Source organism: Rhipicephalus microplus, chromosome X (genome assembly GCF_043290135.1).
Source record: "Rhipicephalus microplus isolate Deutch F79 chromosome X, USDA_Rmic, whole genome shotgun sequence".
Lineage (NCBI taxonomy): Eukaryota > Metazoa > Arthropoda > Arachnida > Ixodida > Ixodidae > Rhipicephalus > Rhipicephalus microplus.
This window is the reverse complement of record NC_134710.1, coordinates 364,506,946-364,527,703: the sequence shown is the minus strand read 5'-3', so window position 1 is coordinate 364,527,703 and position 20,758 is coordinate 364,506,946. Positions and strand designations below refer to the sequence as shown.

General features: G+C 45.0%; 1 non-coding gene across 1 annotated transcript; it reads left to right on the top strand.

Annotated features, from left to right (window-relative positions):
• Nucleotides 1–19,947: 19,947 nt before the first annotated feature.
• On the top strand, nt 19,948–20,018 carry TRNAA-CGC (transfer RNA alanine (anticodon CGC)). The gene has a single exon. It is a non-coding gene; the product is annotated as a tRNA-Ala (tRNA).
• Nucleotides 20,019–20,758: the final 740 nt, after the last annotated feature.

The following is a 20,758-nucleotide window of genomic DNA, read 5'->3' as shown; positions in this document are numbered from 1 at the left end:
GAGAGAAAGAACCCTTACGCGCGTGCGTATGCTGTTAGGCAGCTTGTGGCGATTGATATGAATAAAGTTTAATGCCAATGGAAATCTCCGCACGCAGAACCAGTGGCGATGTCTGAAACAGTCTCTTGAGATAATGTACGCTCCGCCAGTGCTCTGTTTTGAGCTATAAAGGGCGAGTAATTTTTTTTTGCCAGGAGTTGTGTTTTCTTCACCTTCCTTTAATGGAGAGATTTAGTACTGCGGAATGGTGCTACTTACGCATCACGCAAGCGCCTTACGTTACCTGGCGTCGTTTGCCACTAATCGGCTTTTAGTACGCCGTAGTACCCGCGTGCGTAACGAGCGTGAAGCGTGCTGCGCCATCTGGTAGATCAAAATAGAAGCACGTGTTGTTGACAGCCAATGTGAGCCAATCCAAGTGTTATAGCCAGATTATGGCCATATTTTGAGCCACAGAGCCGTTCGGTGCTTGCCTTCGATGCCGCCATTTTGCAAAACGAAGTCTCGCGCTGTAGCGAACTTGTTCGAGAGTGACGCGATCACCTCATACGCACGCACGCACGCATCTCATGCGTGCGTACGTAGCGGCCACGTACGTAACGCGATACGTGCGCGTTGCGGTCTGCGCATGCGCACTACGCAGAACGTACTGTCCTTACGTACGCAACGCCGCCACGTACGCAGCGTACGCAGTACTAAAACTCTCTAATATTGCCACGTGTGTTGTGTCCTTTGCCTGCATTGACTGTTTTGTTCATACCACTCGGGCCACGCCAAGATGTTTGAAAGCTTCAGATCATTCTGCTAAGGTTGCTCGCTAGACGCGAATGTTCTACGTTTGTCGAGGGATAACGCTGCCACCAGAGATATCGCTGGTAAGTTCGATAACGCCTGTATAAAAGCCGGCACGCTTGGCCGCTTGTAAGTTGATCGAGGAGCGACGTTCTGTTTACCGCTATCAGTGCACTTGTAAAAAGCCCTTTCGTTTTGCGGCCATAAGCTAGGCCAAACAAACAGTTTCATCGTCTATACGTCGACTGCTTTCTTCTTCAACGTCATGACCGCGTGACAATATTTTTATTGTTGTCATTTGCGCAAGAATCACCTCCCCTTTGAACAGACAACACCGCCTGAGCTGATATTGTCTCTTTCCTCTGAAGTTAAACAGAAAGTCAGACGTCATTGCGACAACTGCCCTTTCGCCAAAATTAGCCACTGACAAGATAGAGATGGCGGCAGCAGCGTTAGCTCGCAGTAACACTCGCTGCGCGTCGCGATATGAATATGCGTTGTGACTTCTGCTGCAACCCTTCAGTCAAGGCTCTTGCTGCTTTGTATTAGAGGCTACCTGTTCACCATAAAACCGCAAATGTACGGTTATCAACTGTGTACTTCTCTCAACTGCTCTTGTTGTGAAGTGTACTATACGAAATCCCGCGAAGCTTCACGTTGTATTGCCGCATTCTCAGGCTATGCATTTTTGTCTAATGTTATTCGCAAACACTCCATTTGACTCGCGATGACAGCAGCTCCAGGTGTTGGCGTTCTAAAGAGCAACCATGCCTTTTATTATCATGCGTATCTCTCTGTTCTCTTTACAAAAAAGTAGCTTCCTTATGCCAGTCCGCAATGAATTGTGGCCCAATCGTTTACTTATCTATCGTGCGTGCTCATTTCCCTACATGCATGTGGTGTCCTGCAGAGGAGGAACGGTTGCGCGTCGTGAGCAAGTGTTGCCGTTCGTCCGTGTGTGTCTCCCTTTCATACAGGACACGAAATGGTTACTCCCCCAACTTCAGACATGTCAGCCATCATGTTAAAATTCGTCTTTTGGGAGAGTAACAGTTGCTTTTTAGGAGTAAAAGCTGCCGTTACTCTCATTTTTCAATATTTTGGCTTAGAGTATGCGGCTTGAACGTTCATGTAGTTTAAAAGGCGACAAAGCAGCACTATTCACGAGCATGGAGTGCCCCTTCTCTATCTGTTGCATTGAAGTGCTTGTGTCCTCAAATGCCGCTTTGGGGTGTCTATGAATGAATGTGATTATAAGGAAAGTTATAAGCGCCAAACAAGTTATTCACAAGAACGAGAGTGACAGGACAGGCGATTGTGAACGCCTTGTGAGGGCATTGTTTTGTGCTGAAAATCTATGCACCATATCGTCAAATTTTAGGTTCTGTTAAAATGTATCATCGACAGAGACTATCGGATCTTGTCATGTCATAAAAATTAAATAGTGGTGGCGTTATGTAGCGTACTTTGAAAGTGGTGGTGGGCAGGGTTCATGAAGAAAGGGGGTATAAACACAGCGTCCATGCCGTACGTGACGCTTCATCACTCGCAAAAACAAATCTCATCAAGCTGTGGTCAAAGGAATCTGGTACGTCTCGGAAATAAAAAGGGCGCTTAAACTTTAAAGACATCTCCGAATTCTTGACTCAGCGTAATAAAGATTCCCTCCTTGCCCAATCCGTCTGCAGTTCAGTCATACCGACAACACATAGCAACACACATGTTTTCTTTCTTTACTTTTTTTCAAGCGCCTTTTCACTCATAGTCAGCTGTGAAGGGTCGAAACACTATGGGCGGTCCCTCACCCGCGATATACTCATGCAGTCCACACTGCAAAAAACTTTGCGGCACAGTCGTTTCCCAGGGTCAAGTTTCTCGTACCTGTTCTGGCACTCTTTGCTTATCTCAAGAAATGGAGAAAGCGTACATAACAAGGCAAAGAGCTCGACACCGCACCGTCGGGGCTGGTATGGTGGTCGAACTGCTCGCAGTGCTCGGCCATCGCGTTCTGTTCGCTGTTTCATTGACGGAGGTCATTCTTGTGCTGCCGCATTCTTACATGAAAGATTTCAGTTGCTCTAACGTACGAAGCGGCACAGAGCGTTGAGACCATCGGCAGTTTTGTACGAAACTGCCGATGGTCTCGATGGATATTCCATCTCGGTTGGACATTGAGGTTCGTTGAACACTTCGTCTTAATGGACATTGAGTATCGTTTGGACATTCAGGCTCGTTGAACATTTAGCCTCGTTTGGACATTCAGGCACGTTGGACACTCAGTCTCGCCCGACACGCGGCCCATGGGGTATATCGTCTCGTTGGACATTCAGGCTGTGCATCGCCGAGCTCGACGGCCCGTTCGCGGGTTCTCTGGACAGCCAGGGTGTAGTAGTTGTGCTCGGCGCTGCGCAAGAGTACTCGCTGCCCACAGGCAGGGCAGTCCGCACTGGGATACCGTTGAGGGTATATGGCGTGAAGAACCACAAAGTTAGGATACGCACGGGCTTGTAATACTGCACTGGTGACTGCCCGGCTTCTTACTCCAGCTAGGGTGAGGGAGAGGGAATACCCATCTTGGTAGGCACGTGAATACCCATCTTGGCAGACAGAGGCAGAGTGGTTCTCTGGTGTCGTAGTCCGCACATTCAAAATTTGACGAATGCTTTTATCAAACCACATGCTCATAGTCGACACGCTGGCAAAAGGGGGGGGGGTGGACGCAAACCATTGTTGGAGGGTCAACCGTGTTCCTAACGGGGGAGAATCAGAATTTTTCTGTCTGCCACCTCCCCCCCTTTCAGTTTCCTCGCTTAGTGGGTGGCTCGACTGAGGGATAATCATTATTGTGGGAGCAGGTTTTTCTCACTAAAGTGCTGGTGTGTGGACAAGTGTTCCAAGTCAGATACGTGGCAAGAATCCGGCAATGTTTTTAGCAGAGATCACCACAGCGAGCTGCCAGTGGACTCACTGGCTTTATATAAGGCCTTTTGTTGACTGCTTTAATTTACACCAGATTTTGGTGCTGTTTTTACTGCACACTTGCTATTGAACATTCTTTTTTGTGTATTTTCTTTCTATGGTTTGTTTGGATGTTCTATTCACTCGTGTTCTTACGGATGGCACGGGCACATGTGAGACGTATTCGTACAAAATTTCTTTCCGTTACAATAATACCGTGAGATGAGCAATGCACGCGTGTCGGCGTGTCTGCCTTGTTTAGATGTAGATTTTATTCGATCTTGTAGTACCACTATAGAGCCTCGTGACGTTTTTCAGGTCGCGCGCAGTACTTTATCCGGAATTTAGGCCCGTAAGGTATTAGTAGAAAATTTAGAATTTCCGTTGAAAACATAGCGGCAATGTGATGGATGGGCAAGTGTAGCAAAAGACTAACGTTTGCAACTAATCTAACTTTATACTTTTTGTTGATGAGAGAAACATAAGGGGATGGGTGGCCTTACTGTTAGTACTTTTATCTCGCCTTTTCGCCGGGCCGCGTAACATTATCTTTGTATTTTTCGGGCCACTTCTATAGCCTACTCTAACGTTTATTTTTCTGTTACACCTCCTAAACGTTTCTTTTGTGAATCATCACCGGCATTACTCAAAAGTGCGATATTGCTCGCAAAACTGAAATAGCAAAGATATTTAGTATCATTCCTTATTCTTTTTGTCTACTTTATTATTATGAAAGTGCCGTGAATCCCATTGAACAGATTCTAACTGTTCCATTCAGTGCATTCCCAATCATTATTTTCTGACTTTTCTTAAGACATACGGTGGTTGTGGGATTGTTTATATGTTCTAGGGAATCTACAGATGTCTAGGTGCTTTTTATGACATAAATATTCCGGAACAGCTGGCATGTGTGCACACGTGTGAATCAAATATGTGTTACCCAATTCGCAAAGTCGCAAATGTGCTGCGCCTTTATTACCGGCGCAAGCGTTGTGGAGCACCAGGCTTTTCAACATTTCCTCATAGTTTTTTTCTTGGCTTGGCGTGGTTCATTAGAACTCTTGCTCTCTATGGCCCACTGATACCCAACTGGCAACAGGTAATTTACCAGAGTGAAATCAGTATCAAATTTGCGCCAATTGTTTCGAAAAGAGAGGGAAAAGCCACGCAAAACGCGCCAACGAATTAGTTCCTAGGAATGCAATTGTCTCCTGGGCTAGCAACATAGTGATTGTACACAGACATATAAATAGTAGATGTGAGTGGTCAGAGATGAACATCTTCTAAAAATGTGCCAGGATAGCATATTGAAAGTCCACTTTCTCGTTTCATGGGATCTTATATCATTGATAGCACGCAATAAACTGTCATGTGTCCTCGGCTACTACAAATATGAGTAATGCTGATCACACTTTTTTTATCCTATTGGTACTTATGTCGGCGCCATAAGCATCTACCTATAAGCAATTGTTCTTACTTCTTTATGGGTTGATTTTTATTTCTTTTGCAATGACCAGCAGCATGTATGAAACTTTTTTCTTCTCAGGGAGGGGGGTGACAAGTCAAACACCATAATAAAGTATGGTGTATGACCATACTCTATTATGTTCGTGCGTGTAGTTTGTATGTCGTGTAGTTTGTATGTACGCGTGTACATAAACACATGTATTCTCGCACTCCTGCTTTGGCCAGGGGTCCACGCAAATTTCGCAGCTGTAGTTAGTTCTGATAGCAATGAGGTGTCTACAGCATGGCCGTGGTTGTATGCTTGAGAAAATTGAAAGATGTAACTTTATATTATATGGACGCGAAATTGTGGTAGCATTTTTCTCAATCGAAATAAATTGTTTTTGAGGCTTGATAATGACGAAAAACAAAACCGCGTACTTGTCATGTAATTATTTCACTTTTGTTTCTTTGTTTTAATATCTCCACAGTGCATATATAACTGCATATTAGCATGCATTTACGTGCCTTGTATTGTTATGATCTTGACATTTGCATTTCTTTGGAAGTAAAGTTTGTAGATTTGTAAAGCATAATTGTACATTTGACTACGAACACGCACATACGTTGCACACACTCTATTTCGGTGTTTGTGTTGCTAAAAAACTTTTTCCTTACTGATTCCTTAAGAGCACCCTATAAGTATCAAATATTGTTTATATCTTTAGACGATTACAAAATAGATCATAATGTTCATTTACAGCCCATGTTTCATTACAAATGACATGCGTCCTATTTTGCATGTATGCCTTCTTGCTATAGACCACTGCTATATAATTGACAGAAATATTTCACTCTTTTCGGAATATTTTACGTGCTGTTAACGCCTCAGTTCTACCAATCAGGTTAGTTGGATTTGGTTCGTGGTGGTAGGTATAAAACTTCGACGACAGAAGGACACATGAAAATATACGAATGACAACTTTACTGCCTTTCTCATTCCTATATTCCCTCGTGTCCAAGCGTTGACACAGTAATATACACTGCACCATGATTCAGGTGTATAGCGTCAGCGGGATGGGAGTTGTACAATGTCGGTAAAAGAAGCATACATAATTGCAATAAACTGCAATTCCACGCAGAGTGCTGATGCCTTGACACCTAGAATATTTTGTGGGCACTAAGAATTTTACTGAGCCCCTAGTGCTCTAGTACAGATGCATCAAGGCCTTCAACGTGTACTTTGGTGACGTTCAGGATGGTAACTATAAGTGGGTGAGGGGTTCTAACATCCAACAAAACTTTTTTTGATGCTTTAGCTTTTCGAGTGATACTTAAGTATCTCCAAACCTTCACATCGACCACCAGTTGCCATAGTTAGCAGTGTTACGCAAAAACACCCCCTAAAAACATTCATGGGTGTTGCCTAGGTGCCATTCTTGGATTCGTTCAATAATTTGTTCATAGTATCAACGGCCAAGACAAGCACGTTTCATGACCGACAATGCCATGATTGCAAATTGAAGCAGCAATTCAATTCCACATCGTTTAATTCTGCTATTTCAGATGCCTATTAGAAAATTAGCAAAGCAAAACACATATAGATATTGAAGCACACACCAAAAACACACACACACACACATACATACATACATATATATATATATATATATATATATATATATATATATATATATATATATATATATATATATATATATATATCATCAGCCTGACTACGCCCACTGCAGGACAAAGGCCTCTCCTATGTTCCGCCAGTTAACCCGGTCCTGTGCTTGCTGCTGCCAATTTGTACCCGCAAACTTCCTAATCTCATCTGCCCACCTAACCTTCTGTCTCCTCCTAACCCGCTAGCCTTCTCCGGGAATCCAGTTAGTTACCTTTAACGACCAGCGGTTATCCTGCATACGCGCTACATGCCCGGCCATGTCCATTTCTTCTTCTTAATTTCAGCTATGATATCCTTAACCCTCGGTTGTTCCCTGACCCACTCTGCTCTCTTCTTGTCTCTTAAGGTTACACCTACCATTTTTCTTTCCATTGATCGCTGCGTCGTCCTCAATTTAGGCTGAACCCTCTTTGTAAGTCTCCAGGTTTCTGCTCCGTAGCTAAGTACCGGGAAGATACAGCTGTTATGTACCTTCCTATTGGGGGATAGTGGCAATCTACCTGTCATAAATTGAGAGTGCTTGCCAAGTGTGCTCCACCCCATTCTTATTCTTCTAGTTACTTCAATATCGTGGTTCGGCTCCGCGGTTGTTATCTGCCCTAAGTAGACAGGGTCTTCTACAACTTGAAGTGCACTATTACCTATCTCGAAGCGCTGCTCTTTTCCGAGGTTGTTGTACATTACTTTCGTTTTCTGCAGATTCATTTTAAGACCCACCTTTCCGCTCTCCTTGTATAACTCCGTAATCATGAGTTGCATTTCGTCCCCTGAGTTACTCAGCAATGCAATGTCATCGGCGAAGCGCAGGTTACTAAGGTACTCTGCATTAACTCTTATCCCTAACTGTTCCCATTCTAGGCTTCTGAAAACCTCCTGTAAGCACTCGGTAAATAGCATTGGGGAGATTCTGTCCCCCTGCCTTACATCCTTCTTGATTGGTATTCTGTTGCTATCTTTATGAAGCACTATGGTAGCAGTTGATCCCCTGTATATTTCTTCCAGGATGTTTATATATACTTCATCTACGCCCTGGTTCTGCAGTGTCTGCATGACGGCTGATATTTCTACTGAGTCAAACGCCTTCTCGTAATCTATGAAGGCTAGGTAGAGTGGTTGGTTATATTCTGAGCATTTCTCTATTACCTGATTGATAGTATGAATGTTACCGATTGTTGAGTAGCCTGTTCGAAATCCTGCTTGTTCCCTTGGTTGATTGAATTCTAATGTTTCCTTCACTGTGTTAGCAATTACCTTTGTAAATAGCTTGTATACTACAGAGAGCAAGCTAATCGGCCTGTAATTCTTCAAGTCCTTGTCATCTCCTTTTTTATGTATTAAGATGATGTTAGCGTTCTTCCGAGACTCTGGTACTCTTCCCGTCAGGAGGCACCTCGTAAACAGGGTGACTAGTTTTTCTAACACAATCTGTCCTCCATCTTTCAGCAGATCTGATGTTACCTGATCCTCACCAGCAGCTTTGCTTCTTTGCATGCTCTCCGAAGCTTTTCTGACTTCTTCTATCATTACTCGTGGGGTGTCATCTGGGTTACTGCTAGTTCTTATAGTATTAAAGTCGTGGTTGTCCCGGCTACTGTACAGATCTCTGTAAAACTCCTCCGCTATTTTAACTATCCTATTCATATTGGTAGTTATTTTGCCTTCTTTGTCCCTTAGTGCATACATACGATTTTTGCCTATCCCAAGTTTCCTCTCACTGCTTTGACGCTTCCTCCGTTTTTCAGAACTTGTTCAATTCTGTCCATGTTATAACTTCTTACAACGGATACCTTACGCCTCATAATCAACTTCGAAAGCTCTGCCAGTTCTGTTTTGTCTGTTGTACTTGATCCTTTCATGATTTGACGCTTCCTAATGAGATTCTTCGTTTCCTGGGTAAGCTTGCCAGTAACCTGTCTAACTACACTGCCTCCAACTTTCACTGCAAACTCCGTAATGATACTCGTCAGATTATCATTCATTGTATCGATGCTAAGGTTGGTTTCCTCACTAAGAGCCGAGTACCTGTTTTGAAGCGAGACTCGGAATTCCTGTACTTTCCCTCTCAGTGCTAACTCATTGATTGGCTTCTTGCGTATCAGTTTCTGTCGTTGCTTTTTCAAGTTTAAGCGAATTCGAGACCGTACCATTCTATGGTCTCTGCATCGTACCTTGCCAACCACTTCCACATTCTGCACGATGCCTGGGTGTGCACTCATTATGAAGTATATTTCGTTCTTATTTTCGCCATTATGGCTCCTCCATGTTCACTTGCGGTTTCCTCGTTTACGGTAGAAGGTATTCAAAATCCGTAAATTATTGCGTTCTGCGAATTCTACTAGTAGCTCTCCTCTGGCGTTTCTAGTACCGATGCCATAATCTCCCACTGCCTGGTCTTCAGCCTGCTTCTTCCCTACCTTTGCATTAAAGTCTCCCATCAGTAATGTATACTGTGTTTTTGACCTTACTCATTGCCGATTCCACGTCTTCATAGAAGCTTTTAACTGTAGCGTCATCATGGCTGGATGTAGGTGCGTAAGCATGTACCACCTTCATCGTGTATCTCTTATTCAGTCTAACTACAATACCTACCATCCATTCATTATTGCTATAGTATTTTTTTATGTTGCCAGATATGTTTCTGTGAATTAGGAACACCACTCCCATTTTTTTTCTGTCAGATAAGCCCCGATAGCAAAGGACGTGCCCATTCCGTAGCACCGTAAAGGCCTTATCCGTCCTCCTAACTTCACTGAGCCCTATTATATCTCAGTTAACACCCTCTGTCTCCTCGAATAGTACAGCTAGACTTCCCTCACCAGATAAGGTTCTAGCGTTAAACATAGCCAAGTTCAGGTTCTAGTGGCGGCCTGTCCGGATCCAGAGATTCTTAGCACCCTCTGCTGCATTGCAGATCTGACCGCCGCCGTGGTCTGTTGCTTCGCAGCTGCTGGGGACTGAGGGCCGTGAGTTATTTGACGTATGAATGTGGGAGGTAGTTGCCAGATACTGCACCAGGGTGGCCAATCCTTCTCTGGTGAGGGAGTCCGTTCCCGGCGGTGGTTACCGGTGAGGCCGCACCCCAGGCCTCGTAATGCAGTTTCATCACCACGCGGATTTTTTTTATCCGGTTGGGGGCTTCGCGGCTCCGGGATTTGAACCACACATCTTTGGCATGCGAGGCAGATGCTCTAACGACTACGCCATCGCTGCAATATATATATATATATATACAAATTACTTTCAACTTCCCTACGTGCGTTTGCCAGTCCTGAAGTGTAAGTAAATATTCGTAACTGCACATTTAACGAAATCAATTGTGAAAATTGTGATCACCAAGTTCCACAACTTCCACAGTACGAGCAGCAGTTTAGCAGCCAGCACTACACAAAATTTTTTTATTTTTTTTTTGCTTCTCTTTTCGAGGTTGTTTAACTTTTAGAGTGTGGTTTCTAAGCATAAATGTCAACATTTTGACCAAAATCTGTATGGCTTGATAGAAAATTCAGCAAATGTGAAAATTCGTAGAGGGCCTGAGGTTTCTGGACCGATTTGATCACTTCCTGAAGGTGTGCCTTTGTTAGCCATAGAAGCATTTTGTGTCTTGTTTTGCCAAGGCTGCGGATTTCCGTTTCCCACACGTTTCGGAGCCGTGAATGTATACGGAGGATATTATTTTTAGAGAGCGGTTCAAGCTTGTTGGCGTGTTCTGAATGTGCCAGGATTCGCGCAAGGACCTACTTCTGGAATTCCTCTATCTTTTTAGAACAGAAGTGCCGTCAAAGTCTATTATATATGATCGGGCTTCTCAAGGGCCCTGCAAGAGCGCTGCGTTGCACTTCCACCTTCCTGACGTCGTTCTTATGTTGGAGTAACCTTAACGAGTGGACACAAAATTTTATTTATGCGCGGCAAAAAGCACGTTAGCGCGCAGCGGGTGACTCCCACGTCGGGACCGCCAGGTCAAACCTGTCGGCTGCTCCACGAATCTTTTGAACCGAAACATTCGCTTTTGCCTATACGTAACTGGATGCGCCATCATAACATGGTACCTTGTAGACTCCTGGCTGACGTTGCTCCTTCCTTTGGTCCTGGTTGCAAGCGGGTGAGCATCGAAGCAAGCTTGCGAACCACCTCGATCCCTGCTTTTTGGAGGATCGCGGAGAGCACTTCATGGCGCCCGGCACATATGGGATGGCGATGTGCTGGGCTGGGTCTAACTATTTTTTGCCCTTAGGGGAACCAGGAAGGGAAGGTTGTCGCGTAGTGTGTTTTTCGCAGGTTCTCTCCACGGTACGGCGTACTGCGAAAAATTGCGCGTATTTACGGACAGAAAAGCGGACGTTGTGTCCAGGAAATAAACACACTCCACCCCTTCACCAACATCAAGGATACAGCCCACGTTTAAGAATCACAGACTTCACAACTTCCCGAATATTATGTATACAGCACACGTTTGCCAATTATGTTACACTGAATTGTGCAAAAAACAAGGGTCTCCTTCGTCTACGAAAATTTGACGAAAGTGATCATTCGCAATACGGATGACTTCCAGAAATTTATACTAATATGGCCGTCGTAAATCATCATTGCATCCATCATCGTGACGTGTTCTGCACCAGTTTCATTCTACGAAACTGTATTTGTTCGCAAACGGCGGTTTAGGTGGGCATCGCGGAAAGAGGAACCATTCGACCGCGGCGGTCACACCGCCATTGTCACTCATCTGTCGGCACTCACCACTCTAGTCCCTAGCCTGACTGCCCTCCTAGAAGTCAGGACGCACACACGGAACGGGACCCGGCTGGTGCTGCTTATTTATCTGGCTTGCATCTTGGAGGTGAGTGCCTAACTTCCCATTTACTCGCCGTTTGGGTTACAGCTTGTGCCGCTAATGATCTGTGTCGTGTAGTACCTACGCAATATTACAGATTAGGTCGCTTCGAGTAAAATCGAAGACATGAACGTAGTGCTCCTTTCTCGATGTCGTTATCGCGCGGCTTGTATCATGCATGCTTTTTCTGAGACGGAGTGCGTATTTAGAGCAGAAAATACAGCATTTACAGAAATCGCGGATTGATTGTGTTTGTCGTGTTTACATTTCGAGTGTGACATATTCATTTCGCTCTGGTTACTTCTCCACAGCAGTTACAATACTCTATGCCGACAGTGTTCGGGCTTGTCAGCACCATAGTGGAGCCATGTAATGTGTGCGCCTTCCTTTATGCTGGTGACGTTAGGTGAGCCTCTGTTTATGGTGCCGGTACGCCGCTGCGCTGTAAGACGAGACAATATCTACCGTGAAATCTTGGTGCGCTGCAGGCTACCGGCGTGTACGTCCTCCCCGTCGGGCCGAAGTTCAACTCCTCCGCGTCTTCTGATGAAAGGTGGCTACGGCCGGTAGCACCGAGGTGCCAACAGCCAGAGAGAACTTCTAGCTCAAGAAATCTAAAAGAGCATGTGAATTATTCCCGAAAGCTAGAAACCACGACTTGTAAAGCGCCTTTAAAAATAATAAAAAGAATCTGCGCTTTGTCTGCAATGGTAGTGTAGTGGTTACGGCGGTTGGCTGCTGACCCGAAGGCCACTTGTTGGATGCCAGCAGTGGTAGTCGCGTTGTGATGGATGGGTAGTTGTAGGGGCCCGTGTACTGTGCAATGTCAGTGCACGTGCTATAAAGGTGACCACATGGAAAGATTTCCCGGCCCCTCCACCACGACGTCCTTCATATTGATATCTTGATTTTGAAACGTAAAACCCCAGGAATTATTTTTTAAAATCTGTTAATCTCCAAAATGGTTAGCACAATATTTTCTGTGTAGAACGATAGTAGAATATTTAGTACACGAAGAATATGGTCCATTATAGGGATTTTGTTCATAGAGAGATAACACTTAGTAAAATATGATAGTTCGTATCAGCTGATTATCGGAGTTTTCTTTCTGTAGGCAAAGAGTAATTCGATATGTGTACAGCGCGACTAAATTTTATAGCTGGTGATAAAGTTAAAAAATTCTGCGTTTTCGTACTGGTTTGGTTGTGAATTTAGCATTGAGGTGGTACTAGAAAACAACTATGGTAAATAGCACAACTAGTATTAACCTACATTTGTTACAGTGAAAGAAAGTCATCAAATGGCTTTTTGATTTAAGAGATAAAAACATTTTAAAGTGGTTGCTGGACTCTGTGCTTGCCCGTGTTTATACCTTGAAGCAATGTGTCCTAGTGGTGAGTACTAGCTGCACAGACATGAGGAACATTTAGACAACATATCAATTTCGTCTGTGCTTACTTTAATAGCTTGCTATCTAGTACTAGCCTGCATGAGTAAACGAAAGATACAAATCGTACTATGCTGCATTTAACTAAATGCAGCTATCTTCTGACAGTTTGAATAGAGTGCTAATGCAACACTGGTAAGTGACACCGATACATGCAAGAACCTATTACCTGTGCGATAATATTTGAAGGTGGGAAAAACACAAAAATTAAGAAAATGATCTATTAAAATCAGAAAAAAGGATATGCTTTGTCATGAACCAATAGAGCTGTATGAAAGTGACAATTCCTACATTATAGTGACAATGCGGTGCTACCTGCCGTTGAGTATTTGCAGCAAAGTTTAGACACACGGATGAAAAACAGGAATATGAAGACACTGCTAACTACTGGCGTTTATTAAAGCTTCTGCAGGTTATACGGCTGGTGTTATCTCCAGGTAAAGACCAGTGGCGAAAGGTTGGAAAAGTAAAAAAAAATATTTAAACCATAGTGGCGCACATATCATGAAGGCAGAAGATTCTTTGAAGGTGAAGCTTCACTAAAAAGTTTTGTTCTTTCTCTTAAGCTCTGTTTGTAGTTTTGAACGTGAAAGCTACTTAGTATCTTTGATGTCACTTCTACCATAAAAGGAACAGATTTAATACCCTAGTGTTGTTAATGAAATAGAATCAATTCATTTTTTTCACTTAGAAACAGAGGGACTGAAATATAATCAATTATTTTTTTTAATTGGAAACAAACCTTACAAGTTATTTCAGCAGAAGCTTTTTCATTCACAAAAGGTATGCCCTTTTTGCACACTCTCAAGTCTAAGTGCTTTGGTCATTACTAGCTTATATATACCTAAATGGTTTACATGATGGGTTGCAATAGTGCCAATTTTTGTATACTAAATTGGAAAGCTCTTATTCTCTTCAGAGAGAACTGAAATATCACAGGGCAAGTAGTTGGCTCAGGTGATTGGTCGTCAAGGCGTTTTTGAAGCCATTATACACTTACTTTTATATTTTGTTGCATATATTTGATTCAGTACACTCACTATAAACATACCGTTTTTTAGTTCTGTTAGTGTTATAGATGGGATATAATTTATATTTACAGTGCAGCAGAGGGCAAAAAAATAACTTTAAAAAGTGTGGTTTTTAAACATTCTTATGGACTAAATTCAAATACAATACAGTGAATCTAATGATTTGTGGATATCAATTTCATGTAAAAGATTCAATGGCAAGCTGTCTTGGCTGCATTTTTTTACTCCTTGAGTCGATTGTAACGAAGTTGATATATATTTTTGTGTACACTTGTGTCACAGAACAAGCGCTCAAAAAGAGCGCGCCGCCAAATTCTCGCGACGAAACGCCGGAGTGACGCCGCGAGGTCAACGAAAAAAAAAGAAAAGAAAACAAACATCTAAAGGCTCCCCGGGCGCGCGACTCTCTCCCTCGGAAGTGTAGGTTCGCCGACGAACCTCCTCACCCCACATCGGCGGCCGAGCAAGCCCTCGAAATTCCTAGATGGAAAGGGGCGGGGTGATGCCGAGTTGAGTCATCCGTCGCGGACGGCCTTCGAGCCGTCTTGCCCTCTCCCCAGCCTTCGCTGCGTATCGCGCCGACGAAATGACGAAAACTTTCTCGAATCTCGCGCGGAAGGTATTTAATGGAGCAGCCGAGGTGAGACGGAAGGAGAAGACGGAAGTTGGCGCCAGAGCGCGTAGGGATTCCGCCGTGTAGTCGGCGGAGGTTTTGTCCGTAGGGACAAAACAGGAGAATAAGAGGATTTCCACCTGAGGGCTGAAGGCTCGAGCTACAGGCAAGAGCGTGTGTCTACCGCTATCGAGCGAAGACGCGTGGCAACAGCTGCGTGTGTGAAGCCGACGTGTTTCCGGCGAAGAAGTTTGAAGCTTGGAGAGTGGCATATTGAAGACGTGAGGTTTCCTGGAAGAGAAACTTCGGCGCGGTTTCCTGGAAGAGAAACTTCGGGGGCAGCGGAACGACAACAACGCTGGACTTTGAGTGAGTGATTCTCGGAAGAGTATCATCCAGACTTTTGTTCCAAGAACTTTGGACTGAATCGGTTTTCTATCTCTTTAGTCTTTAGGTGTCTTGGTTGTTCAATGTATGCGACTGCATTGTAGTGCGTATTGTTGTCAGTTTCCGTTGTTTCGAGTGTGGCTGATTATACTGTGTAGTACGTTGTTTGGTGGGTGACATATTGTATTCAACTATTGTGGAGTGTGCATACTTGTGTATTGTTTTTGATCTGCAATTATTGAGAATATAATTCTGTTTTGTTTATCAACTCTCGGCTCTGACTTGTTCTTTGGGCCACAGCCGGCGTCCGCTGGCGCGCCAAAAAGGACCACTTCTAAATTGTCCACGCTTTCGTGGTGCGGTTTGCGGGGCTGGTACTTCGGCCCTTGGAATTAGCCCGGCGATCGCCTCCCAAATTAACGGGACCCGTGACAATTAATCTGGCGTCTGCGACAGGACCTTTTGGTGCACAGTGTGTCCAAAGTAGTGAGAACGAGCCTCGAGTTGTTGATAGTGCTATCGGAACGATTTTGCTCAGTGTTCTCGTTAACGAGTGCAAGAGAGTGTTCCGATAGACTGATTTAGGCAGATACGTTTTACACGCGGCAAGACTTTATTTGCGAGACACCATGGATCTCGAAAAGTTATTTGCTCTCGGTGAGAAGATGGGTCTTTGTGGCGCCGAACTACGGAAGTGGGTAAGCTAGAAGGAGAAAGAGGCAGTGGAGAAAGAGAGGTTGGCAGCTGAGAGGGCCAAGGAAGAAAAAGCAGCTGAGTTGGAGAGAGAAAGGCTGGCCACTGAAATGGCGAAAGAAGAAAGAGAGGCAAAGGAGGGACAGCTGAAGGAAGAAAGAGAGCAACAATTGAAGTTGGAGCTGGAGAGAGAAAAGTTGGCAGCCGAAAGGGCGAGAAAAGAAAGGAAGCAGCAATTGAAGTTGGAGCTGGAGAGAGAAAGACTGGCAGCTGAGAGGGCGAAAGAAGAAAGAGAGGAAAGGGAACGGCACCGACAGCACGAGATAGAACTCGAGCGGCCTCGTTTGCAACAGCGAAGTAAAACTCCGGTCCAAGCTAGAGTTGAAAGCAGCGAACGGGAGGACCACGGCTTCCGCTTGAACCAAAGCAAGCTGCTCGTAGCGTTTGATGAAAGGAAGGACGCCCTTGACGCGTACCTTCACAGATTTGAGACGATTGCAAGGAGCCAGAATTGGCCGGAACATCAATGGGCAACTGCTCTGAGTACTTGCTTGAGTGGTGAAGCGCTCAGTGTGTACGGTAGGCTGACGCCGACCGATGCAGCCAACTATACAAAGGTGAAAACTGCTTTGCTGAAGCGATTTAGATTTACTGTGGAAGGATTCCGGGACAGATTTCGGACTGGAAAGCCAGCTGATGGTGAGATGGCTACGCAGTATGCCGCCCGACTTTGCCATTATTTCGACAGATGGATTGAACTTTCAGGGACAGCGCAGGAGTACGATGAGCTTAGAGAGCTCCTAATTAGAGAACAATTTCTTACTAGTTGCCACCTAAGCCTGTCGCTGTACTTGAAAAAGAGGAAGGCTGAGTCACTTGAAGGCATGCTTGAATTGGCTGATCAATTCTTGGAAGCGCAAGGTGGAACTAATTTGGCCAAGGTCAAGAAGGATTGTCCCGAAGATTCGAAGAAATCGGCACCCGAAGAAAAGAAGCGTGCACCGGAGAGCATTCCGCGATGTTTTCTGTGTAACCGAGTGGGTCATCGCGCGAAAAACTGTCGAACGATCTTCACGAGCTCTACGGTTGTAAAATGTTTCAAACGTGGTCAGACTGGGCACAAAGCAGACGCATGTCGAAACGGAGCGAGTCAAACTCACCAGGTATCCTGTGCGCAAGCGGCACCGAAATCCGGTAATAATGCCGTCACCGATGGATTCGTAGAGTTGAAAAATGGGGAGGAAATTCCTATTGTGGGTGCTCTAATGACAAAACAGCCAACCAGTGTTACGAAGGGAATGCCAACGCTGCCAGGAAAAGTTGCGGGCAAAAAGGTTACGGTGTTAAGAAAGACCCCGGTAGCTCCACTGTTATCGTGCGAAGAAATTTCGTACGGGAAAGTGAGTTAACAGGTGAAACAAAACCAGTCTGCCTAATTGACAGTACGATTCGGATGCTTCCCGAAGCAGAGATTGAGGTCGAAACCCCGTACTTCAGCGGGAAGGTTACTGCTCTAAGCATGACGACCCCCCTGTACGACCTTGTCATCGGAAACATCGACGGGGCGCGAGAGCCGAATGATCCAGAATGTTTGGGAGAAGACCCTAAGATAGAGCCCTCGCCAACCCAGCGGCACAGAGGCTGGATGATGGTTCTATGACGCCTTTAGTGATAATTTTGTCCATCTCATTCTGGATTACTTCGCGTTCCTTGTGGGATACGCGATATGAACGCCGCCGTATAGGACTGGCATCACCAGTGTTGATCTGGCGAGTCACGGAAGTTGTTTGGCCGAGAGGGTGGTGGTCAAAGTCGAAGATGTCTCTATATGATGTTAGCAGACGACGGAGTCCGGCAGTTTGAGCAGGGGTGAGATCGGGAGCAATCATCTTGTTAATGTCATTGGCAGGCACAGTGTATTTGCGGCCGAGATAGGGGGGTGTAGCATCGGTATCCAGATCAGTAACGTTAAATCTGTCAAGCGTAGATAGGGTGCCCAAAGACACGTCTTGCGGAACTTGAGTCACGAGACTGACGTTCAGTAGACGTATAACCACTGTATTATCAGTAACGGAGACAACAGAGTGAGCAAGGGCGAGATCTCGGGCCATTAGTACGTCGACTATAGGAGGGGCAAGGAAGTAACCATCGGGACATCACGTGAGCACGACAAAGTGACGTATGTAGCAGCTTGCGGAGGCAAGCGAACGTGGTGATGGCAGCATAAACGGCAGAATGGTCAGCTGGAAAATTGGCGAGCTGCGGCAGCTTAAGCTGACGAGCACCAGTGGCACAATCAATGAGAGCAGAATGACGTGACAGGAAGTCCAAGCCAAGTATTAGGTCATGAGGACACATTTCAATGACGGCAAACTGAAGTAATGTAGGATTACTGGCAATGGACACTCGGGCCGTGCACATCCCTTGAATGGCAGGGGTTCTCCCATGAGCAACTCGGAGTGTGCGGGAAGCGGCAGGCGTGAGCACTTTATGTAGGCATCGGCGAGGGTTCGCGCTCATTACAGAAATGTGCGCTCCAGTAGATATAAGGGTAAACTTTGTCTCGTTGTAAGCGTCAAAAGGAGATTTGTGGAGGAAGTCGATAAAGCAGCGTCACCTACGGGCGCTGCACCGTTTAGTTTTCTGGATAGGCAGAAGCGGAGTTGAATGGAGTTAACGGCCTGCGAGTCTGCGGTGAGCGAGACGACTGTCGACGTCCTGGAGGCGAACGTGACTGACGACCATGAGGTGACGGAGATCAGCTGTTGAACCTTCTGTAGTTGTTTGGTGAAGGCTGCGCGGCAGATGCAAAGCGGGTGCTGTCCTGTTCGTAGTAAGGTTCAGACGACGTCCGAGGTGGCGAGGACCAGCAGTAGTTGCAGTACCAGACGACATGCCCGATACGGAGCTCATAAGCACACCCATAATTTTGTTGCATGGAGCTGTATAACACTAAACTCAAGATGTCGTACTCATTGTTAATGTTCTTCCACGTTAGTGAGCGTGAAACAAACCTGTACCTTGTAAATGATGTTTACTTCTTTGTCATTATCCAGTTTGAAATTTTCTTTCGAAATCGCACTTCAAGACACAGCCTTCGATAGGTGATGTTCAAGACCGGCAGTTGTAATTTCTGCATTGAATTTTAAACTGGTAACCTGGAGCCGTCGTGAGTGCAAAAATTTAGTGCTGGGAACCTAGCAAGAGTATCGTAAACATCGCTTGCACATTGTAACTGTGTTTGACAGCATACCAATTTAGTGAGCTAGAGCACAAAAAGTCAAAACCGCACACACTAGGGCATCCCAATTTTCGTTCGTAATTTTACATTACTGCAGTGAGATGAGTGGCGGTGCCATGAAAAAGTTTGTATAAAAAATCAGTAACTATACCTTGATTTTGAGAATGCATGCTTCAGCCACTTTCTAACTAGTGAGATCAGACCCATCATTGCCAACTTGCATAAAAATAAAGAAGTTTATAAGCGATGAGTAGCAGCTTTCCTGTTGCAAGGCAAGGCCTCTAGCTGGAAGTCAGTAAGATCATTTTCGAATATGAGTGCAGCTCTGATAGGTCTTTTCATGGTAGATTTCAATATATCCTGTCAAAACACGGAAACACCGGCCCAAAGTATCCACTTCTTTCCTTTATACCGTAACGAGGGTCTCGTACTGGCAGACTTAGTGCCTTAGATTGCATACGATGAACGATTCATCAGCTGCCAGCTCGTAATAACATCACCTGCTACATGACGACACACAGGCTCATAAAAGAGTGTGCTACACTCGCCGCCAAGGCTACAGACAGCGCTGACTGACACTCCCAAGTTTAAATTCACATATGTACTTAACAAAGTAGCTGGGAGGATAGCCGCCATGGTAGCTCAGTGGTAGAGCATTGAATTCGCATTCGAAGGTCGCAGGTTCGGTTGCTACATGACGACACACAGGCTCATAAAAGAGTGTGCCACACTCGCCGCCAAGGCTACAGACAGCGCTGACTGACACTCCCAAGTTTAAATTCACATATGTACTTAACAAAGTAGCTGGGAGGATAGCCGCCATGGTAGCTCAGTGGTAGAGCATTGAATTCGCATTCGAAGGTCGCAGGTTCGGTTCCTGCCGACGGCAAGTTACCTTTTCACCCACTTTTCTTTCTTCAAACTTACCTTTAAATTTGGTTCTACACTCCAAAAAAAGAGCGAGTAAAAAGGGTGTCTTTTTGTCCCACAACAATAATCGTTATCTATATTGCGTTCCATCCTTGCGCTATCGCCCCGCGACCGGCACATTCCGGTCACGATCGTTATGCCCAATATCGGGGTTACATTGCATTCTCGATAGGAAAGTGGCCAGCGCTGAGTTTTCAAGAAAGGAAGCGCACGCAAGACTGATGACGATTATTGTTGTTGGACAAAAAGACACCCTTTTTACTCGATATTTTTTAGAGTGAATAGCCTTCCCTGTACTTTCCTTGGCTATATTGTCTGTTAGATTTCATTTTTATTTTGTCAAAACACATAAAAACGAGCCTTTAAATATGCACTTCATTTCCTTGTTCATTACCGAGGGTCTCATACTGGCATACTTGGTACCTTATTTTGTATACGAGGGACTATTGATCAGCTGCCAGCTCGTAATAAGTTCACGGGCTACGTTACGCCATACAGGCTCCAAAAAAGAGTGTGCCACCCTCGCCTCCATGGCTAGAGAGAGCGCTGAATGACACTACCAGTTTTCAATTCACATATATACCCAATGAAGCGGCTGGGAGGATATCCGCAGCGGCAGCACAGTTGTACAGCATCGAACGCGTTATTGGTAGGTCGCAGGTTCGGTACCTGCCCAGGGTAAGTTATCTTTTCACCAAT